This window comes from Phyllobates terribilis, unplaced genomic scaffold (assembly GCF_046119375.1).
Source record: "Phyllobates terribilis strain yellow unplaced genomic scaffold, ASM4611937v1 Scaffold_13__5_contigs__length_258822181, whole genome shotgun sequence".
Taxonomy (NCBI): Eukaryota; Metazoa; Chordata; class Amphibia; order Anura; family Dendrobatidae; genus Phyllobates; species Phyllobates terribilis.
Window position 1 is genome coordinate 42,658,933 of NW_027362773.1, and position 25,992 is coordinate 42,684,924.

Here is a 25,992-nt window from a genome sequence, read left to right on the forward strand (position 1 = left end):
ACTATACGAGCCCCTGTGCAAGGACACTATATGAGCCCCTGTGCAAGGACACTATATGAGCCCCACTGCAAGGACACTATATGAGCCCCACTGCAAGGACACTATATGAGCCCCACTTCAAGGACACTATATGAGCCCCTGTGCAGGGACACTATATGAGCCCCACTGCAAGGACACTATGTGAGCCTCTGTGCAAGGACACTATATGAGCCCCTGTGCAAGGACACTATATGAGCCCCTGTGCAGGGACACTATATGAGCCCCTGTGCAAGGACACTATATGAGCCCCTGTGCAAGGACACTATATGGGTCCCCACTGCAAGGACACTATATGAGCCCCACTGCAAGGACACTATATGAGCCCCACTGCAAGGACACTATATGAGCCCCTGTTCAAGGACACTATCTGGGTCCCCACTGCAAGGACACTATATGAGCCCCTGTGCAAGGACACTATATGGGTGCCCACTGCAAGGACACTATATGAGCCCCTGTGCAAGGACACTATATGAGCCTCTGTGCAAGGACACTATATGAGCCCCTGTGCAAGGACACTATATGAGCCCCTGTGCAGGGACACTATATGAGACCCTGTGCAAGGACACTATATGAGCCTCTGTGCAGGGACACTATATGAGCCCCTGTGCAAGGACACTATATGAGCCCCTGTGCAAGGACACTATATGGGTCCCCACTGCAAGGACACTATATGAGCCCCACTGCAAGGACACTATATGAGCCCCTGTTCAAGGACACTATATGGGTCCCCACTGCAAGGACACTATATGAGCCCCTGTGCAGGGACACTATATGAGACCCTGTGCAAGGACACTATATGAGCCCCTGTGCAGGGACACTATATGAGCCTCTGTGCAAGGACACTATATGAGCCCCAGTGCAAGGACACTATATGGGTCCCCACTGCAAGGACACTATATGAGCCCCTGTGCAAGGACACTATATGAGCCCCTGTGCAAGGACACTATATGAGCCTCTGTGCAAGGACACTATATGAGCCCCTGTGCAGTGACACTATATGAGCCTCTGTGCAAGGACACTATATGAGCCCCTGTGCAAGGACACTATATGAGCCCCTGTGCAAGGACACTATATGAGTCCCTGTGCAAGGACACTATATGAGCCCCTGTGCAAGGACACTATATGGGTGCCCACTGCAAGGACACTATATGAGCCCCTGTGCAAGGACACTATATGAGCCTCTGTGCAAGGACACTATATGAGCCCCTGTGCAAGGACACTATATGAGCCTCTGTGCAAGGACACTATATGAGCCCCAGTGCAAGACACTATATGAGCCTCTGTGCAAGGACACTATATGAGCCCCTGTGCAAGGACACTCTATGAGCCCCTGTGCAAGGACAATATATGAGTCCCTGTGCAAGGACACTATATGAGCCCCTGTGCAAGGACACTATATGGGTGCCCACTGCAAGGACACTATATGAGCCCCTGTGCAAGGACACTATATGAGCCTCTGTGCAAGGACACTATATGAGCCCCTGTGCAAGGACACTATATGAGCCTCTGTGCAAGGACACTATATGAGCCCCTGTGCAAGGACACTATATGAGCCTCTGTGCAAGGACACTATATGAGCCCCTGTGCAAGGACACTATATGAGCCTCTGTGCAAGGACACTATATGAGCCCCCGTGCAGGGACACTATATGAGCCTCTGTGCAGGGACACTATATGAGCCTCTGTGCAGGGACACTATATGAGCCTCTGTGCAGGGACACTATATGAGCCCCTGTGCAAGGACACTATATGAGCCTCTGTGCAGGGACACTATATGAGCCTCTGTGCAAGGACACTATATGAGCCCCTGTGCAAGGACACTATATGAGCCCCTGTGCAAGGACACTATATGAGCCCCTGTGCAGGGACACTATATGAGCCCCTGTGCAAGGACACTATATGGGTGCCCACTGCAAGGACACTATATGAGCCTCTGTGCAAGGACACTATATGAGCCCCTGTGCAAGGACACTATATGAGCCCCACTGCAAGGACACTATATGAGCCCCACTGCAAGGACACTATATGAGCCCCTGTGCAGGGACACTATATGAGCCCCTGTGCAAGGACACTATATGAGCCCCACTGCAAGGACACTATGTGAGCCTCTGTGCAAGGACACTATATGAGCCCCACTGCAAGGACTCTATATGAGCCCCTGTGCAAGGACACTATATGAGCCCCTGTGCAAGGACACTATATGAGCCCCACTCCAAGGACACTATATGGGTGCCCACTGCAAGGACACTATATGAGCCCCACTGCAAGGACACTATATGAGCCCCTGTGCAGGGACACTATATGAGCCCCTGTGCAAGGACACTATATGAGCCTCTGTGCAAGGACACTATATGAGCCCCTGTGCAAGGACACTATATGAGCCCCACTGCAAGGACACTATATGAGCCCCACTGCAAGGACACTATATGAGCCCCACTGCAAGGACACTATATGAGCCCCTGTGCAGGGACACTATATGAGCCCCTGTGCAAGGACACTATATGAGCCCCTGTGCAGGCACACTATATGAGCCCCTGTGCAAGGACACTATATGGGTGCCCACTGCAAGGACACTATATGAGCCTCTGTGCAAGGACACTATATGAGCCCCTGTGCAAGGACACTATATGAGCCCCACTGCAAGGACACTATATGAGCGCCACTGCAAGGACACTATATGAGCCCCACTGCAAGGACACTATATGAGCCCCTGTGCAGGGACACTATATGAGCCCCTGTGCAAGGACACTATATGAGCCCCACTGCAAGGACACTATGTGAGCCTCTGTGCAAGGACACTATATGAGCCCCACTGCAAGGACTCTATATGAGCCCCTGTGCAAGGACACTATATGAGCCCCTGTGCAAGGACACTATATGAGCCCCACTGCAAGGACACTATATGGGTGCCCACTGCAAGGACACTATATGAGCCCCACTGCAAGGACACTATATGAGCCCCTGTGCAAGGACACTATATGAGCCCCACTGCAAGGACACTATATGAGCCCCTGTGCAGGGACACTATATGAGCCCCTGTGCAAGGACACTATACGAGCCCCTGTGCAAGGACACTATATGAGCCCCTGTGCAAGGACACTATATGAGCCCCACTGCAAGGACACTATATGAGCCCCACTGCAAGGACACTATATGAGCCCCACTTCAAGGACACTATATGAGCCCCTGTGCAGGGACACTATATGAGCCCCACTGCAAGGACACTATGTGAGCCTCTGTGCAAGGACACTATATGAGCCCCTGTGCAAGGACACTATATGAGCCCCTGTGCAGGGACACTATATGAGCCCCTGTGCAAGGACACTATATGAGCCCCTGTGCAAGGACACTATATGGGTCCCCACTGCAAGGACACTATATGAGCCCCACTGCAAGGACACTATATGAGCCCCACTGCAAGGACACTATATGAGCCCCTGTTCAAGGACACTATCTGGGTCCCCACTGCAAGGACACTATATGAGCCCCTGTGCAAGGACACTATATGGGTGCCCACTGCAAGGACACTATATGAGCCCCTGTGCAAGGACACTATATGAGCCTCTGTGCAAGGACACTATATGAGCCCCTGTGCAAGGACACTATATGAGCCCCTGTGCAGGGACACTATATGAGACCCTGTGCAAGGACACTATATGAGCCTCTGTGCAGGGACACTATATGAGCCCCTGTGCAAGGACACTATATGAGCCCCTGTGCAAGGACACTATATGGGTCCCCACTGCAAGGACACTATATGAGCCCCACTGCAAGGACACTATATGAGCCCCTGTTCAAGGACACTATATGGGTCCCCACTGCAAGGACACTATATGAGCCCCTGTGCAGGGACACTATATGAGACCCTGTGCAAGGACACTATATGAGCCCCTGTGCAGGGACACTATATGAGCCTCTGTGCAAGGACACTATATGAGCCCCAGTGCAAGGACACTATATGGGTCCCCACTGCAAGGACACTATATGAGCCCCTGTGCAAGGACACTATATGAGCCCCTGTGCAAGGACACTATATGAGCCTCTGTGCAAGGACACTATATGAGCCCCTGTGCAGTGACACTATATGAGCCTCTGTGCAAGGACACTATATGAGCCCCTGTGCAAGGACACTATATGAGCCCCTGTGCAAGGACACTATATGAGTCCCTGTGCAAGGACACTATATGAGCCCCTGTGCAAGGACACTATATGGGTGCCCACTGCAAGGACACTATATGAGCCCCTGTGCAAGGACACTATATGAGCCTCTGTGCAAGGACACTATATGAGCCCCTGTGCAAGGACACTATATGAGCCTCTGTGCAAGGACACTATATGAGCCCCAGTGCAGGACACTATATGAGCCTCTGTGCAAGGACACTATATGAGCCCCTGTGCAAGGACACTCTATGAGCCCCTGTGCAAGGACAATATATGAGTCCCTGTGCAAGGACACTATATGAGCCCCTGTGCAAGGACACTATATGGGTGCCCACTGCAAGGACACTATATGAGCCCCTGTGCAAGGACACTATATGAGCCTCTGTGCAAGGACACTATATGAGCCCCTGTGCAAGGACACTATATGAGCCCATGTGCAAGGACACTATATGAGCCCCTGTGCAGGGACACTATAAGAGCCTCTGTGCAAGGACACTATATGAGCCCCTGTGCAAGGACACTATATGAGCCCCTGTGCAAGGACACTATATGAGCCCCTGAGCAGGGACACTATATGAGCCTCTGTGCAAGGACATTATATGAGCCCCTGTGCAAGGACACTATATGAGCCCCTATGCAAGGACACTATATGAGCCCCTGTGCAAGGACACTATATGAGCCCCTGTGCAGGGACACTATATGAGCCATTGTGCAAGGATACTATATGAGCCTCTGTTCAAGGACACTATATGAGCCCCTGTGCAAGGACACTAAATAGGTCCCCACTGCAAGGACACTATATGAGCCCCTGTGCAAGGACACTATATGAGCCTCTGTGCAAGGACACTATATGAGCCCCTGTGCAAGGACACTATATGAGCCCCTGTGCAGGGACACTATATGAGCCTCTGTGCAAGGACACTATATGAGCCCCTGTGCAAGGACACTATATGAGCCCCTGTGCAAGGACACTATATGGGTCCCCACTGCAAGGACACTATATGAGCCCCTGTGCAAGGACACTATATGAGCCCCTGTGCAGGGACACTATATGAGCCTCTGTGCAAGGACACTATATAAGCCCCTGTGCAAGGACACTATATGAGCCCCTGTGCAGGGACACTATATGAGCCTCTGTGCAAGGACACTATACGAGCCCCTGTGCAAGGACACTATACGAGCCCCTGTGCAAGGACACTATATGAGCCCCTGTGCAAGGACACTATATGGGTGCCCACTGCAAGGACACTATATGAGCCCCTGTGCAAGGACACTATATGAGCCCCTGTGCAAGGACACTATATGAGCCTCTGTGCAAGGACACTATATGAGCCCCTGTGCAAGGACACTATGTGAGCCTCTGTGCAAGGACACTATATGAGCCCCTGTGCAAGGACACTATATGAGTCCCTGTGCAAGGACACTATATGAGCCCCTGTGGAAGGACACTATATGGGTGCCCACTGCAAGGACACTATATGAGCCCCTGTGCAAGGACACTATATGAGCCTCTGTGCAAGGACACTATATGAGCCCCTGTGCAAGGACACTATATGAGCCCCTGTGCAAGGACACTATATGAGCCCCCGTGCAGGGACACTATATGAGCCTCTGTGCAAGGACACTATATGAGCCCCTGTGCAAGGACACTATATGAGCCCCTGTGCAAGGACACTATATGAGCCCCTGTGCAGGGACACTATATGAGCCTCTGTGCAAAGACACTATATGAGCCCCTGTGCAAGGACACTATATGAGCCCCTATGCAAGGACACTATATGAGCCCCTGTGCAAGGACACTATATGATCTCCTGTGCAGGGACACTATATGAGCCTCTGTGCAAGGACACTATATGAGCCCCTGTGCAAGGACACTCTATGGGTCCCCACTGCAAGGACACTATATGAGCCCCTGTGCAAGGACACTATATGGGTGCCCACTGCAAGGACACTATATGAGCCCCTGTGCAAGGACACTATATGAGCCTCTGTGCTAGGACACTATATGAGCCCCTGTGCAAGGACACTATATGAGCCCCTGTGCAAGGACACTATATGAGCCCCTGTGCAGGGACACTATATTAGCCTCTGTGCAAGGACACTATATGAGCCCCTGTGCAAGGACACTATATGAGCCCCTGTGCAAGGACACTATATGGGTCCCCACTGCAAGGACACTATATGAGCCCCTGTGCAAGGACACTATATGAGCCCCTGTGCAGGGACACTATATGAGCCTCTGTGCAAGGACACTATATGAGCCTCTGTGCAAGTACACTATATAAGCCCCTGTGCAAGGACACTATATGAGCCCCTGTGCAAGGACACTATATGGGTCCCCACTGCAAGGACACTATATGAGCCCCTGTGCAAGGACACTATATGAGCCCCTGTGCAAGGACACTATATGAGCCCCTGTGCAAGGACACTACATGAGTCCCTGTGCAAGGACACTATATGAGCCCCTGTGCAAGGACACTATATGGGTCCCCACTGCAAGGACACTATATGAGCCCCTGTGCAAGGACACTATATGGGTTCCCACTGCAAGGACACTATATGAGCCCCTGTGCAAGGACACTATATGAGCCCCTGTGCAAGGACACTATATGAGCCCCCGTGCAGGGACACTATATGAGCCTCTGTGCAAGGACACTATATGAGCCCCTGTGCAAGGACACTATATGAGCCCCTGTGCAAGGACACTATATGAGCCCCTGTGCAGGGACACTATATGAGCCTCTGTGCAAAGACACTATATGAGCCCCTGTGCAAGGACACTATATGAGCCCCTATGCAAGGACACTATATGAGCCCCTGTGCAAGGACACTATATGATCTCCTGTGCAGGGACACTATATGAGCCTCTGTGCAAGGACACTATATGAGCCCCTGTGCAAGGACACTCTATGGGTCCCCACTGCAAGGACACTATATGAGCCCCTGTGCAAGGACACTATATGGGTGCCCACTGCAAGGACACTATATGAGCCCCTGTGCAAGGACACTATATGAGCCTCTGTGCTAGGACACTATATGAGCCCCTGTGCAAGGACACTATATGAGCCCCTGTGCAAGGACACTATATGAGCCCCTGTGCAGGGACACTATATTAGCCTCTGTGCAAGGACACTATATGAGCCCCTGTGCAAGGACACTATATGAGCCCCTGTGCAAGGACACTATATGGGTCCCCACTGCAAGGACACTATATGAGCCCCTGTGCAAGGACACTATATGAGCCCCTGTGCAGGGACACTATATGAGCCTCTGTGCAAGGACACTATATGAGCCTCTGTGCAAGTACACTATATAAGCCCCTGTGCAAGGACACTATATGAGCCCCTGTGCAAGGACACTATATGGGTCCCCACTGCAAGGACACTATATGAGCCCCTGTGCAAGGACACTATATGAGCCCCTGTGCAAGGACACTATATGAGCCCCTGTGCAAGGACACTATATGAGTCCCTGTGCAAGGACACTATATGAGCCCCTGTGCAAGGACACTATATGGGTCCCCACTGCAAGGACACTATATGAGCCCCTGTGCAAGGACACTATATGGGTCCCCACTGCAAGGACACTATATGAGCCCCTGTGCAGGGACACTATATGAGCCCCTGTGCAAGGACACTATATGGGTCCCCACTGCAAGGACACTATATGAGCCCCTGTGCAGGGACACTATATGAGCCCCTGTGCAGGGACACTATATGAGCCCCTGTGCAAGGACACTATATGAGCCACTGTGCAAGGACACTATATGAGCCCCTGTGCAAGGACACTATATGAGCCCCTGTGCAGGGACACTATATGAGCCTCTGTGCAAGGACACTATATGAGCCCCTGTGCAAGGACACTATATGAGCCCCTATGCAAGGACACTATATGAGCCCCTGTGCAAGGACACTATATGAGCCCCTGCGCAGGGACACTATATGAGCCTCTGTGCAAGGACACTATATGAGCCTCTGTTCAAGGACACTATATGAGCCCCTGTGCAAGGACACTAAATGGGTCCCCACTGCAAGGACACTATATGAGCCCCTGTGCAAGGACACTATATGAGCCTCTGTGCAAGGACACTATATGAGCCCCTGTGCAAGGACACTATATGAGCCCCTGTGCAAGGACACTATATGAGCCCCTGTGCAGGGACACTATATGAGCCTCTGTGCAAGGACACTATATGAGCCCCTGTGCAAGGACACTATATGAGCCCCTGTGCAAGGACACTATATGAGCCCCTGTGCAAGGACACTATATGAGCCTCTGTGCAAGGACACTATATGAGCCCCTGTGCAAGGACACTATATGAGCCACTGTGCAAGGACACTATATGAGCCCCTGTGCAGGGACACTATATGAGCCTCTGTGCAAGGACACTATATGAGCCCCTGTGCAAGGACACTATATGGGTCCCCACTGCAAGGACACTATATGAGCCCCTGTGCAAGGACACTATATGAGCCACTGTGCAGGGACACTATATGAGCCTCTGTGCAAGGACACTATATGAGCCTCTGTGCAAGGACACTATATAAGCCCCTGTGCAAGGACACTATATGAGCCCCTGTGCAAGAACACTATATGAGCCCCTGTGCAAGGACACTATATGGGTGCCCACTGCAAGGACACTATATGAGCCCCTGTGCAAGGACACAATATGAGCCCCTGTGCAAGGACACTATATGAGCCTCTGTGCAAGGACACTATATGAGCCCCTGTGCAAGGACACTATATGAGCCCCTGTGCAAGGACACTATATGAGCCCCTGTGCAAGGACAATATATGAGCCCCTGTGCAGGGACACTATATGAGCCTCTGTGCAAGGACACTATATGAGCCCCTGTGCAAGGACACTATATGAGCCCCTGTGCAAGGACACTATATGAGTCCCTGTGCAAGGACACTATATGAGCCCCTGTGGAAGGACACTATATGGGTGCCCACTGCAAGGACACTATATGAGCCCCTGTGCAAGGACACTATATGAGCCTCTGTGCAAGGACACTATATGAGCCCCTGTGCAAGGACACTATATGAGCCCCTGTGCAAGGACACTATATGAGTCCCTGTGCAAGGACACTATATGAGACCCTGTGGAAGGACACTATATGGGTGCCCACTGCAAGGACAGTATATGAGCCCCTGTGCAAGGACACTATATGAGCATCTGTGCAAGGACATTATATGAGCCCCTGTGCAAGGACACTATATGGGTCCCCACTGCAAGGACACTATATGAGCCCCACTGCAAGGACACTATATGAGCCCCACTGCAAGGACACTATATGAGCCCCTGTTCAAGGACACTATCTGGGTCCCCACTGCAAGGACACTATATGAGCCCCTGTGCAAGGACACTATATGGGTGCCCACTGCAAGGACACTATATGAGCCCCTGTTCAAGGACACTATATGAGCCTCTGTGCAAGGACACTATATGAGCCCCTGTGCAAGGACACTATATGAGCCCCTGTGCAGGGACACTATATGAGACCCTGTGCAAGGACACTATATGAGCCTCTGTGCAGGGACACTATATGAGCCCCTGTGCAAGGACAATATATGAGACCCTGTGCACGGACACTATATGAGCCTCTGTGCAAGGACACTATATGAGCCCCTGTGCAAGGACACTATATGAGTCCCTGTGCAAGGACACTATATGAGCCCCTGTGCAAGGACACTATATGGGTGCCCACTGCAAGGACACTCTATGAGCCCCTATGCAAGGACACTATATGAGCCCCTGTGCAAGGACACTATATGAGCCTCTGTGCAAGGACACTATATGAGCCCCTGTGCAAGGACACTATATGAGTCCCTGTGCAAGGACACTATATGAGCCCCTGTGCAAGGACACTATATGGATCCCCACTGCAAGGACACTATATGAGCCCCTGTGCAAGGACACTATATGGGTCCCCACTGCAAGGACACTATATGAGCCCCTGTGCAGGGACACTATATGAGCCCCTGTGCAAGGACACTATATGGGTCCCCACTGCAAGGACACTATATGAGCCCCTGTGCAGGGACACTATATGAGCCCCTGTGCAGGGACACTATATGAGCCCCTGTGCAAGGACACTATATGAGCCCCTGTGCAAGGACACTATATGAGCCCCTGTGCAAGGACACTATATGAGCCCCTGTGCAGGGACACTATATGAGCCTCTGTGCAAGGACACTATATGAGCCCCTGTGCAAGGACACTATATGAGCCCCTATGCAAGGACACTATATGAGCCCCTGTGCAAGGACACTATATGAGCCCCTGCGCAGGGACACTATATGAGCCTCTGTGCAAGGACACTATATGAGCCTCTGTTCAAGGACACTATATGAGCCCCTGTGCAAGGACACTAAATGGGTCCCCACTGCAAGGACACTATATGAGCCCCTGTGCAAGGACACTATATGAGCCTCTGTGCAAGGACACTATATGAGCCCCTGTGCAAGGACACTATATGAGCCCCTGTGCAAGGACACTATATGAGCCCCTGTGCAGGGACACTATATGAGCCTCTGTGCAAGGACACTATATGAGCCCCTGTGCAAGGACACTATATGGGTCCCCACTGCAAGGACACTATATGAGCCCCTGTGCAAGGACACTATATGAGTCCCTGTGCAAGGACACTATATGAGCCTCTGTGCAAGGACACTATATGAGCCCCTGTGCAAGGACACTATATGAGCCCCTGTGCAAGGACACTATATGAGCCCCTGTGCAGGGACACTATATGAGCCTCTGTGCAAGGACACTATATGAGCCCCTGTGCAAGGACACTATATGGGTCCCCACTGCAAGGACACTATATGAGCCCCTGTGCAAGGACACTATATGAGCCCCTGTGCAGGGACACTATATGAGCCTCTGTGCAAGGACACTACATGAGCCTCTGTGCAAGGACACTATATAAGCCCCTGTGCAAGGACACTATATGAGCCCCTGTGCAAGAACACTATATGAGCCCCTGTGCAAGGACACTATATGGGTGCCCACTGCAAGGACACTATATGAGCCCCTGTGCAAGGACACAATATGAGCCCCTGTGCAAGGACACTATATGAGCCTCTGTGCAAGGACACTATATGAGCCCCTGTGCAAGGACACTATATGAGCCCCTGTGCAAGGACACTATATGAGCCCCTGTGCAGGGACACTATATGAGCCTCTGTGCAAGGACACTATATGAGCCCCTGTGCAAGGACACTATATGAGCCCCTGTGCAAGGACACTATATGAGCCCCTGTGCAGGGACACTATATGAGCCTCTGTGCAAGGACACTATATGAGCCCCTGTGCAAGGACACTATATGAGCCCCTGTGCAAGGACACTATATGAGTCCCTGTGCAAGGACACTATATGAGCCCCTGTGGAAGGACACTATATGGGTGCCCACTGCAAGGACACTATATGAGCCCCTGTGCAAGGACACTATATGAGCCTCTGTGCAAGGACACTATATGAGCCCCTGTGCAAGGACACTATATGAGCCCCTGTGCAAGGACACTATATGAGTCCCTGTGCAAGGACACTATATGAGCCCCTGTGGAAGGACACTATATGGGTGCCCACTGCAAGGACAGTATATGAGCCCCTGTGCAAGGACACTATATGAGCATCTGTGCAAGGACATTATATGAGCCCCTGTGCAAGGACACTATATGAGCCCCTGTGCAAGGACACTATATGAGCCCCCGTGCAGGTACACTATATGAGCCTCTGTGCAAGGGCACTATATGAGCCCCTGTGCAAGGACACTATATGAGCCCCTGTGCAAGGACACTATATGAGCCCCTGTGCAAGGACACTATATGAGCCCCTGTGCAGGGACACTATATGAGCCTCTGTGCAAGGACACTATATGAGCCCCTGTGCAAGGACACTATATGAGCCCCTATGCAAGGACACTATATGAGCCCCTGTGCAAGGACACTATATGAGCCCCTGTGCAGGGACACTATATGAGCCCCTGTGCAGGGACACTATATGAGCCCCTGTGCAAGGACACTATATGAGCCACTGTGCAAGGACACTATATGAGCCCCTGTGCAAGGACACTATATGAGCCCCTGTGCAGGGACACTATATGAGCCTCTGTGCAAGGACACTATATGAGCCCCTGTGCAAGGACACTATATGAGCCCCTATGCAAGGACACTATATGAGCCCCTGTGCAAGGACACTATATGAGCCCCTGCGCAGGGACACTATATGAGCCTCTGTGCAAGGACACTATATGAGCCTCTGTTCAAGGACACTATATGAGCCCCTGTGCAAGGACACTAAATGGGTCCCCACTGCAAGGACACTATATGAGCCCCTGTGCAAGGACACTATATGAGCCTCTGTGCAAGGACACTATATGAGCCCCTGTGCAAGGACACTATATGAGCCCCTGTGCAAGGACACTATATGAGCCCCTGTGCAGGGACACTATATGAGCCTCTGTGCAAGGACACTATATGAGCCCCTGTGCAAGGACACTATATGGGTCCCCACTGCAAGGACACTATATGAGCCCCTGTGCAAGGACACTATATGAGCCCCTGTGCAAGGACACTATATGAGCCTCTGTGCAAGGACACTATATGAGCCCCTGTGCAAGGACACTATATGAGCCACTGTGCAAGGACACTATATGAGCCCCTGTGCAGGGACACTATATGAGCCTCTGTGCAAGGACACTATATGAGCCCCTGTGCAAGGACACTATATGGGTCCCCACTGCAAGGACACTATATGAGCCCCTGTGCAAGGACACTATATGAGCCACTGTGCAGGGACACTATATGAGCCTCTGTGCAAGGACACTATATGAGCCTCTGTGCAAGGACACTATATAAGCCCCTGTGCAAGGACACTATATGAGCCCCTGTGCAAGAACACTATATGAGCCCCTGTGCAAGGACACTATATGGGTGCCCACTGCAAGGACACTATATGAGCCCCTGTGCAAGGACACAATATGAGCCCCTGTGCAAGGACACTATATGAGCCTCTGTGCAAGGACACTATATGAGCCCCTGTGCAAGGACACTATATGAGCCCCTGTGCAAGGACACTATATGAGCCCCTGTGCAAGGACAATATATGAGCCCCTGTGCAGGGACACTATATGAGCCTCTGTGCAAGGACACTATATGAGCCCCTGTGCAAGGACACTATATGAGCCCCTGTGCAAGGACACTATATGAGTCCCTGTGCAAGGACACTATATGAGCCCCTGTGGAAGGACACTATATGGGTGCCCACTGCAAGGACACTATATGAGCCCCTGTGCAAGGACACTATATGAGCCTCTGTGCAAGGACACTATATGAGCCCCTGTGCAAGGACACTATATGAGCCCCTGTGCAAGGACACTATATGAGTCCCTGTGCAAGGACACTATATGAGACCCTGTGGAAGGACACTATATGGGTGCCCACTGCAAGGACAGTATATGAGCCCCTGTGCAAGGACACTATATGAGCATCTGTGCAAGGACATTATATGAGCCCCTGTGCAAGGACACTATATGGGTCCCCACTGCAAGGACACTATATGAGCCCCACTGCAAGGACACTATATGAGCCCCACTGCAAGGACACTATATGAGCCCCTGTTCAAGGACACTATCTGGGTCCCCACTGCAAGGACACTATATGAGCCCCTGTGCAAGGACACTATATGGGTGCCCACTGCAAGGACACTATATGAGCCCCTGTGCAAGGACACTATATGAGCCTCTGTGCAAGGACACTATATGAGCCCCTGTGCAAGGACACTATATGAGCCCCTGTGCAGGGACACTATATGAGACCCTGTGCAAGGACACTATATGAGCCTCTGTGCAGGGACACTATATGAGCCCCTGTGCAAGGACAATATATGAGACCCTGTGCACGGACACTATATGAGCCTCTGTGCAAGGACACTATATGAGCCCCTGTGCAAGGACACTATATGAGTCCCTGTGCAAGGACACTATATGAGCCCCTGTGCAAGGACACTATATGGGTGCCCACTGCAAGGACACTCTATGAGCCCCTATGCAAGGACACTATATGAGCCCCTGTGCAAGGACACTATATGAGCCTCTGTGCAAGGACACTATATGAGCCCCTGTGCAAGGACACTATATGAGTCCCTGTGCAAGGACACTATATGAGCCCCTGTGCAAGGACACTATATGGATCCCCACTGCAAGGACACTATATGAGCCCCTGTGCAAGGACACTATATGGGTCCCCACTGCAAGGACACTATATGAGCCCCTGTGCAGGGACACTATATGAGCCCCTGTGCAAGGACACTATATGGGTCCCCACTGCAAGGACACTATATGAGCCCCTGTGCAGGGACACTATATGAGCCCCTGTGCAGGGACACTATATGAGCCCCTGTGCAAGGACACTATATGAGCCCCTGTGCAAGGACACTATATGAGCCCCTGTGCAAGGACACTATATGAGCCCCTGTGCAAGGACACTATATGGGTCCCCACTGCAAGGACACTATATGAGCCCCTGTGCAAGGACACTATATGAGTCCCTGTGCAAGGACACTATATGAGCCTCTGTGCAAGGACACTATATGAGCCCCTGTGCAAGGACACTATATGAGCCCCTGTGCAAGGACACTATATGAGCCCCTGTGCAGGGACACTATATGAGCCTCTGTGCAAGGACACTATATGAGCCCCTGTGCAAGGACACTATATGGGTCCCCACTGCAAGGACACTATATGAGCCCCTGTGCAAGGACACTATATGAGCCCCTGTGCAGGGACACTATATGAGCCTCTGTGCAAGGACACTATATGAGCCTCTGTGCAAGGACACTATATAAGCCCCTGTGCAAGGACACTATATGAGCCCCTGTGCAAGAACACTATATGAGCCCCTGTGCAAGGACACTATATGGGTGCCCACTGCAAGGACACTATATGAGCCCCTGTGCAAGGACACAATATGAGCCCCTGTGCAAGGACACTATATGAGCCTCTGTGCAAGGACACTATATGAGCCCCTGTGCAAGGACACTATATGAGCCCCTGTGCAAGGACACTATATGAGCCCCTGTGCAAGGACACTATATGAGCCCCTGTGCAAGAACACTATATGAGCCCCTGTGCAAGGACACTATATGGGTGCCCACTGCAAGGACACTATATGAGCCCCTGTGCAAGGACACAATATGAGCCCCTGTGCAAGGACACTATATGAGCCTCTGTGCAAGGACACTATATGAGCCCCTGTGCAAGGACACTATATGAGCCCCTGTGCAAGGACACTATATGAGCCCCTGTGCAAGGACACTATATGAGCCCCTGTGCAGGGACACTATATGAGCCTCTGTGCAAGGACACTATATGAGCCCCTGTGCAAGGACACTATATGAGCCCCTGTGCAAGGACACTATATGAGTCCCTGTGCAAGGACACTATATGAGCCCCTGTGGAAGGACACTATATGGGTGCCCACTGCAAGGACACTATATGAGCCCCTGTGCAAGGACACTATATGAGCCTCTGTGCAAGGACACTATATGAGCCCCTGTGCAAGGACACTATATGAGCCCCTGTGCAAGGACACTATATGAGTCCCTGTGCAAGGACACTATATGAGCCCCTGTGGAAGGACACTATATGGGTGCCCACTGCAAGGACAGTATATGAGCCCCTGTGCAAGGACACTATATGAGCATCTGTGCAAGGACATTATATGAGCCCCTGTGCAAGGACACTATATGAGCCCCTGTGCAAGGACACTATATGAGCCCCCGTGCAGGTACACTATATGAGCCTCTGTGCAAGGGCACTATATGAGCCCCTGTGCAAGGACACTATATGAGCCCCTGTGCAAGGACACTATATGAGCCCCTGTGCAAGGACACTATATGAGCCCCTGTGCAGGGACACTATATGAGCCTCTGTGCAAGGACACTATATGAGCCCCTGTGCAAGGACACTATATGAGCCCCTATGCAAGGACACTATATGAGCCCCTGTGCAAGGACACTATATGAGCCCCTGTGCAGGGACACTATATGAGCCTCTGTGCAAGGACACTATATGAGCCCCTGTGCAAGGACACTCTATGGGTCCCCACTGCAAGGACACTATATGAGCCCCTGTGCAAGGACACTATATGAGCCTCTGTGCTAGGACACTATATCAGCCCCTGTGCAAGGACACTATATGAGCCCCTGTGCAAGGACACTATATGAGCCCCTGTGCAGGGACACTATATGAGCCTCTGTGCAAGGACACTATATGAGCTCCTGTGCAAGGACACTATATGAGCCCCTGTGCAAGGACACTATATGGGTCCCCACTGCAAGGACACTATATGAGCCCCTGTGCAAGGACACTATATGAGCCCCTGTGCAGGGACACTATATGAGCCTCTGTGCAAGGACACTATATAAGCCCCTGTGCAAGGACACTATATGAGCCCCTGTGCAAGGACACTATATGGGTCCCCACTGCAAGGACACTATATGAGCCCCTGTGCAAGGACACTATATGAGCCCCTGTGCAAGGACACTATATGAGCCCCTGTGCAAGGACACTATATGAGTCCCTGTGCAAGGACACTATATGAGCCCCTGTGCAAGGACACTATATGGGTCCCCACTGCAAGGACACTATATGAGCCCCTGTGCAAGGACACTATATGGGTCCCCACTGCAAGGACACTATATGAGCCCCTGTGCAGGGACACTATATGAGCCCCTGTGCAAGGACACTATATGAGCCCCTGTGCAAGGACACTATATGAGCCTCCGTGCAGGGACACTATATGAGCCTCTGTGCAAGGACACTATATGAGTCCCTGTGCAAGGACACTATATGAGCCCCTGTGCAAGGACACTATATGGGTGCCCACTGCAAGGACACTATATGAGCCCCTATGCAAGGACACTATATGAGCCCCTGTGCAAGGACACTATATGAGCCTCTGTGCAAGGACACTATATGAGCCCCTGTGCAGGGACACTATATGAGTCTCTGTGCAAGGACACTATATGAGCCCCTGTGCAAGGACACTATATCAGCTCCTGTGCAAGGACACTATATGAGTCCCTGTGCAAGGACACTATATGAGCCCCTGTGGAAGGACACTATATGGGTGCCCACTGCAAGGACACTATATGAGCCCCTGTGCAAGGACACTATATGAGCCTCTGTGCAAGGACACTCTATGAGCCCCTGTGCAAGGACACTATATGAGCCCCTGTGCAAGGACACTATATGAGCCCCCGTGCAGGGACACTATATGAGCCTCTGTGCAAGGACACTATATGAGCCCCTGTGCAAGGACACTATATGAGCCCCTGTGCAAGGACACTATATGAGCCCCTGTGCAGGGACACTATATGAGCCCCTGTGCAAGGACACTATATGAGCCCCTATGCAAGGACACTATATGAGCCCCTGTGCAAGGACACTATATGAGCCCCTGTGCAGGGACACTATATGAGCCTCTGTGCAAGGACACTATATGAGCCCCTGTGCAAGGACACTCTATGGGTCCCCACTGCAAGGACACTATATGAGCCCCTGTGCAAGGACACTATATGAGCCTCTGTGCTAGGACACTATATGAGCCCCTGTGCAAGGACACTATATGAGCCCCTGTGCAATGACACTATATGAGCCCCTGTGCAGGGACACTATATGAGCCTCTGTGCAAGGACACTATATGAGCCCCTGTGCAAGGACACTATATGAGCCCCTGTGCAAGGACACTATATGGGTCCCCACTGCAAGGACACTATATGAGCCCCTGTGCAGGGACACTATATGAGCCTCTGTGCAAGGACACTATATGAGCCTCTGTGCAAGTACACTATATAAGCCCCTGTGCAAGGACACTATATGAGCCCCTGTGCAAGGACACTATATGGGTCCCCACTGCAAGGACACTATATGAGCCCCTGTGCAAGGACACTATATGAGCCCCTGTGCAAGGACACTATATGAGTCCCTGTGCAAGGACACTATATGAGCCCCTGTGCAAGGACACTATATGGGTCCCCACTGCAAGGACACTATATGAGCCCCTGTGCAAGGACACTATATGGGTCCCCACTGCAAGGACACTATATGAGCCCCTGTGCAGGGACACTATATGAGCCCCTGTGCAAGGACACTATATGGGTCCCCACTGCAAGGACACTATATGAGCCCCTGTGCAGGGACACTATATGAGACCCTGTGCAAGGACACTATATGAGCCCCTGTGCAGGGACACTATATGAGCCTCTGTGCAAGGACACTATATGGGTCCCCACTGCAAGGACACTATATGAGCCCCTGTGCAAGGACACTATATGGGTCCCCACTGCAAGGACACTATATGAGCCCCTGTGCAGGGACACTATATGATCCCCTGTGCAAGGACACTATATGGGTCCCCACTGCAAGGACACTATATGAGCCCCTGTTCTTGGACACTATATGAGCCCCTGTGCAAGGACACTACATGAGCCCCTCTGCAGGGACACTATATGAGCCTCTGTGCAAGGACACTATATGGGTCCCCACTGCAAGGACACTATATGAGCCCCTGTGCAAGGACACTATATGGGTCCACACTGCAAGTACACTATATGAGCCCCTGAGCAAGGACACTATATGAGTTCCTGTGCAAGGACACTATATGAGTTCCTGTGCAAGGACACTATATGAGCCCCTGTTCAAGGACACTATATGGGTCCCCACTGCAAGGACACTATATGAGCCCCTGTGCAAGGACACGATATGAGCCCCTGTGCAAGGACACTATATGACCCCTGTGCATGGACACTATATGAGCCCCTGTGCAAGGACACTATATGAGCCCCTGTGCAAGGACACTATATGAGCCTCTGTGCAAGGACACTATATAAGCCCCTGTGCAGGGACACTATATGGGTCCCCTCTGCAAGGACACTATATGAGCCGCTGTGCAAGGACACTATATGAGTCCCTGTGCAAGGACACTATATAAGCCCCTGTGCAAGTACACTATATAAGCCCCTGTGCAAGGACACTATATAAGCCCCTGTGAAAGGACACTATATGGGCCCTACCGTCCAATATTTCATCACAATGCACAATTTCACCTGCTTTGGGGTGTGAGATAGAGGGGTGCAGGGGGTGTGAGATAAGGGGGTGTGAGATAGAGGGGTGCAGGGGATGTGAGATAGAGGGGTGCAGAGGGTGTGTGAGATAAGTGGGTGTGAGATAGGTGCAGGGGGTGTGTTGGGGTTCAGGGGTTGTGAGATAAGGGTGTGTGGGGGGGTGCAGGGCGTGTGAGATAAGAGGGGGTGTGAGATAAGAGGGGGTGTGAGATAAGGGGGTGCAGGGGATGTGAGATAAGAGGGGGGGTGAGATGAGGTGTGTGGGGGTGCAGGGTGTGTGAGATAGAGGGGTGCAGGGGGTGTGAGATAAGGGGGTGTGAGATAAAGGGGTGTGTGGGGGTGCAGGAGGTGTGAGAAAAGGGCATGTGAGAGGGGTGCAGGGGGTGTGAGATAAGGGTGTGTCTAGGGGTGTGAGATAGAGGGATGCAGGGGGTGTGAGATAGAGGGATGCAGGGGGTGTGAGATAGAGGGGTGCAGGGGGTGTGAGATAGAGGGATGCAGGGGGTGTGATATAAGGGGGTGTGTGGGGGTGCAGGGGGTGTGAGATAAGGGGGTGTGAGATAAGAGGGGGTGTGAGATAAGGGGGTGTAGGGGGTGTGAGATAAGAGGGGGGGTGAGATGAGGTGTGTGGGGGTGCAGGGGGTGTGAGATAGAGGGGTGCAGGGGGTGTGAGATAAGGGGGTGTGAGGTAAGGGTGTGTGAGATAGAGGAGTGCAGGGGGTGTGAGATAAGTGGGTGTGTGGGGGTGCAGGGGTGTGAGATAAGGTGGTGTGAGATAGAGGGGTGCAGGGTGTGTGAAATAAAGGGGTGTGTGGGGGTGCAGGGGATGTGAGATAATAGGATGTGGGGGTGCAGGGGATGTGAGATAAGGGGGTGTGTGGGGGTGCAGGGGGTGTGAGAGAGAGGTGTGTGGGGTGCAGGGGGTGTGAGATAGAGGGGTGCAGGGGATTTGAGATAAGGGTGTGTGTGGGGGTGCAGGGAGTGTGAGATAAGGGGGAGTGTGGGGGTGCCGGGGGTGTGAGATAGAGGGGTGCAGGGGATGTGAGATAAGGGTGTGTGTGGGGGTGCAGGGAGTGTGAGATAAGGGTGTGTGTGGGGGTGCAGGGAGTGTGAGATAGAGGGGTGCAGGGGTGTGAGATAAGGGGGTGTGTGGGGTGCTGGGGGTGTGAGATAAGCGTGTCTGTGGGGTGCAGGGAGTGTGAGATAAGGGGGTGTGTGGGGGTGCAGGGAGTGTGAGATAAGGGTGTGTGTGGGGATGCAGGGGGTGTGAGATAAGGGGGCGCAGGGGGTGTGAGAGATGGGTGCGTGGGAGTGCAGGGGGTGTGAGATAGAGGGGTGTAGGGGGTGTGAGATAGAGGTGTGCATGGGGTGTTAGATAAGGGGATGTATGGGGTGCAGGGGGTGTGAGATAAGGGTGTGTGGAGGTGTGAGATAAGGGCAGGGCCGGCGTCAGCACCCGGCGCACCCGGGCAAGCGCCGGGGCCCTGAGCAGGTGGGGGGACCCACTCGCTGTCGGGGACCCTGCCGCGCTATGGGACCCGTGAGTGGAGGAGAGCTTGCTCAGGGCCCCTGCAGCCGGCACAATACATACCTCTCCCCGTGCCTCCGCAGCAGCTCTGGTCTCTTCCGCGGCTACTGCACTTTGACGTCTCAGGTCAGAGGGCGCAGTAATGTCTTTCCACCGCGCTCTCTCCTGAGTCGTCGGCGATGCTGGAGTCCAGAGCTGAACAGTGGCAGCAAGTGAGAAGTGAGGTGAGTGTTTGATTTTTTCTTTTAATGTATGGAGGCATGGGGCATTATAAGGGAGGGGGGTGACATCCTGCATGGGGCATTAAAAGGGGGGGGAAGTGACATCCTGCATGGGGCATTATAAGGGGGGTGACATCCTGCATGGGACATTAAAAGGGGGGTGACATCCTACAAGGGACATTATAAGGGCGGGTGACATCCTTCATGGGACATTATAAGGGTGGGTGACATCCTGCAGGGGGCATTATATGGGGGGAACAGCCTGCATGGGGCAGTAAAAGGGGGGGGGTGACATCCTGCATGGGGCATTAAAAGGGGTCGGGAGTGACATACTGCATGGGGCATTATAAGGGAGGGGGAGTGTCATCCTGCATGGGGCATTATAAGGGGGGAAGTGACATCCTGCATGGGGCATTAAAAGGGGGGGGTGACATCCTGCATGGGGCATTAAAAGGGGGGGGAGTGACATCCTGCATGGGGCATTATATGGGGGGGAAGTGACATCCTGCGTGGGACATTATATGGGGGGAACAGCCTGCATGGGGCATTAAAAGGGGGGGTGACATCCTGCATGGGGCATTAAAAGGGGGCAGAAGTGACATCCTGCATGGGACATTAAAAGGGGGGGAAGTGACATCCTGCATGGGGCATTATAAGGGGGGTGACATCCTACAAGGGACATTATAAGGGCGGGTGACATCCTGCATGGGACATTATAAGGGTGGGTGACATCCTGCATGGGGCATTATATGGGGGGAACAGCCTGCATGGGGCAGTAAAAGGGGGGGGGTGACATCCTGCATGGGGCATTAAAAGGCGTCGGGAGTTACATCCTGCATGGGGCATTATAAGGGAGGGGGAGTGTCATCCTGCATGGGGCATTATAAGGGGGGGAAGTGACCCCTAGAAGATCAAAAAATCTAAATGATATATTAGTGAGAAGTCACTATATACCACCTGCATCTGGGGGCCTCAATTTTGGTCATGTAAAACCTAAATGGGGTTGTTTCCCATGTGGCGCATGCAGTGCTTGTCCCCAGGTAGATAGAGCATTCTCCTTCCACGACTCCCAAAATACTCGTAACTTTAAAATCTTTAAGTGGCTAACTTGCCGCTCTACTGACGTTATCTACTGGGCGATTTGCCCATGTAAGTTAATCTACGTTGGGTTAACATCAAGAGAGCTCCGTGTGAGAGTCTTGGAACATTTGAGAGACATAAAAAATGCGGCGAAAATTATAGACCCGGAGAAAATAGCCAAACTCAAAAACATCCCTAAGCACTTTCGCGAACTGCATAATTGCAATTGGCGCCTTTTACGTTTTCGAGCATTTGACCAGATCCGACTGGGAGCAAGGGGCGGAGATGCTAAAAATCTGTTACATAAAACTGAAGTAAAATGGATCACTATCCTTGATACAATTAAACCGAAGGGCCTAAATGATTCAGTGAGCTTTGCGCCATTTCTGGTGTGATCTTTTTTAATGGGATGGAATATGATGGCACTGTTGCGGTCATGCCTTGTCCCACTACACTGTACCTTCTATGCTGCTACTCCTGGTTATCTATATTCCCTATCTCGATATGTCACTTAGATCATTGTGATCATTTATCTTTATACATACAATATGGTTATTATAGGGATGTCGACCATTTATGAAATATAATTATTTATCTACTTAGATATGTATATTGATACTTTATACTTCATCAAGATGACTTTTTACTTTAATATAATTTTACAACAATATTTTTATATTTATTTGTGATGATATGTACATTCTATATAATAATATCAGGAGAATTCTATAATTATTTCAATGTAGATACCATTCTGATGTAGAACTCTGCATTTATTATTTTCTTTCTGCTCGTCTGGAATGTATATTATTACTTTTCTATTTTCTTTAATAATGCAGGATGGGTTAAAATGTGAATCATCAAGTGGAAAGATAACGTCATCGTGATGGACTTAAAGATGCATCTACTATGTATTACCAAATTGTGTTGTTAATGTATGGATAGGGTTTGAGGGCAACTTTGCCCAGACTTAATATGGTGTGTGCACGGACCCGGTGTGGTGCGCGCGCGTAGCGTGTCATGGCGGCCTCGCCTCCCTCGACTGGCGTCCTATCAGGAACCGATATGCGCGCATGCGCGTGTCGACTTCCTGGACGCCGGCCGAGTGATGGCGACACGCCCTGGACGGCATGCGTGCGCCCTAATACACAGAGGGAATAACAGGTGTGCTTCACTCCTCTCTTTATATAAATATATCAGGTGTGGCACTGCCTCTGTACCCCCCGACGAAGCAGCACGCGAAACGCGCGTTGGGGTACGAAGCAGTGTGGTCTTATAACACTCTGGCATTGGTTTGTATTATGCCTGCCTTGGGGGTACTATAATGCTGATATCACTTGATTGCTGATAAGGATTCTGATATGATCCTTATGATTGGTGATATGCACCCGGGTTTATGTACTAGCTTATGTGTTCCATATGTAAGCTGTAATTGATGTAACCACTGTGATTATTCTACTGGCTTGTATATTGGAGATATCCCTCAAACCATGAGGATTTATACTTTACTTACATGTGTTACACGATAATCTTATGACTTGTGCAGGAGGATATTTTCCTCAAATTGTGAGGACCTGTACCTTGTCTATATATGTTATATGATAATCCCATATGAGAATATATCCCTCAGAATGTGAGAATTTGTATTTTTCTGTACATGTCATATGATATTTTTATGGCTTATATATACGGGTATGTATTCTATTTACACATGTTTTGTGATAATCTAATGGCAGGGACATGGGGCATATCCCACGAAACTAAGGTTTGGAACTTTACTGATAGAGTCTTACATCCCTACTTTCTGAACTGTATTTATTTTTTGTGCTTACAGTGATATCTTTTGACCACACTGCCTCAATTTTATTGGGGCTTTCTATGTCTAAGGGGTTTTTGACATGATTTTATGGGGTGTTTGAATGTCTTGTGATAACATAAATAAAAATTTGAAATAGCAGATTTACTGAGTACTTTGATCTCCTTATTTAAATTATTAATGTAGAATGAGGAATGAGAAATAGTTTAGTGTATTTGGGTTTCCTCATTTTGTTTGAAGGATATTAATACATTATATTGAAATGAACGTCTATATCCTTTTTTGTTTACAAATAATTGTCTTTTTGGTGGATATAGGTTCTGCAATGGACTTTCGTAGTCGAGATGCCAATTGGTCTACAAGGCTTACAGACATTTTTGGTAATGGGGATACAGCCGTGGGTGAGTCATCATCGCAACAGTGTCATGAATTACAGAATAATCTTAAAAAACTCCTATATAAGCGCACCAGAACCTGGTGGAACAAGGCTTCACTAGAACAATACCTCAGCAAAGACATTATCCCTAGAGGACTTCGGATACAGGTATTCCCGTCTTTTGCAATAGACGATGCTAATTTTAAATTACGATGGGAGGAGGCGAGTAAGAATTGTTCACGCACCATGCTTGAATTTCTAATTGGCCAGGATAAAAAACAATTGGACGGTCAGGAGATAGAAATTGATACTATTCAAAAAGAACTGAAAAAGACATTGTCTAAAGAGGCATGGGATGCTCTAGATAAAGAACTTATGAAGGATCTGGATAAATGGGAGCAAGAAATTAGACAATTCAAGATGAAAAAATTCCATCGTGATACAACTGATTATAAAAATGGACGTGTCTATAAATGGCATCATGGTCAACCATCTGCCCAAAAACCTCATTTCCAATCTAGACACGATTCAATGTCTTCCAGTGATTGTTCTTCTGCGGTCCATTTTTTGGACATGCGCCAGACTTCAGAGGACGATCCAGATCCAAGAGAACAAGGAGGGCGAATGGAAACTCGCTATATAGCCTCCAGGAATTACAAAAGGAAGCAGGGACCTCAATGGAAGAAACGATAACGCAGGATAAACTTAAGGTAATTAATTTATCTGATAAAGCTTTTAGCATTGAGCAACTGGAAGTACTTGAAAAGGGGCTGACCTTTTCACCAGTGGCTAACTTTGATTGCTTTACGGCCATTAAAGACGTTCAACTTTTTGGATGTAAACTAATGCTTAAGAGACATTTTTCCAAATATCAAGACGAGTTTCGTCGCAATGCAACTGCCGAGGAGAAAGAGGCTATTTCAGTCTTGGACTCCCTACTTAAAGAGCAGGAAGACATACCCAATTTTCCACCCTTTTGTAAGAAAAAATCAACAGCCTTCCCCCCTTTGTCTGCCTGTGCCCCAATTGAGCTTTTCACAAAATTGGTAATACAAGATCTTAGAACGCTCCCTAGCCAAAGATCTCATGATAACCTTAATTACAAACAAAGGATTGCCCTTAAGGAATTAAGAACCATGAATGACATTGTCATAAAGAGGGCAGACAAAGGGGGTAATGTTGTTATTTGGCCAACTGTAAAATATGAAAAAGAGGCCCTTCGACAACTCTCTGATACTTCATGTTATCGGAGACTTGAGCAAAACCCTACATTGAAATTCTGTAATGAGTTGGTCAATATCTTGGAAACCGCGGTGGCCCATAATATTATTCCTAAATCCATATATGAAGGCCTAATCACTAAAAACCCTACTATACCCACACTATACCTTCTCCCGAAGGTTCATAAAGATACTCTTGAACCACCCGGGCGCCCCATAGTGTCCGGTAAAAATAGCCTATGTGAGCCTGTCTGTAGATTCCTGGACTATTATCTTAAACCAATAGTACAGAATCTACCATCATACATCAGGGACTCAACAGATTTGTTGGTGAGACTGCAGGATATGACATTAGAGGAGGACATCATCATGGTAACTGCGGACGTGGAGTCCCTTTATACATCTATCAATCACAATG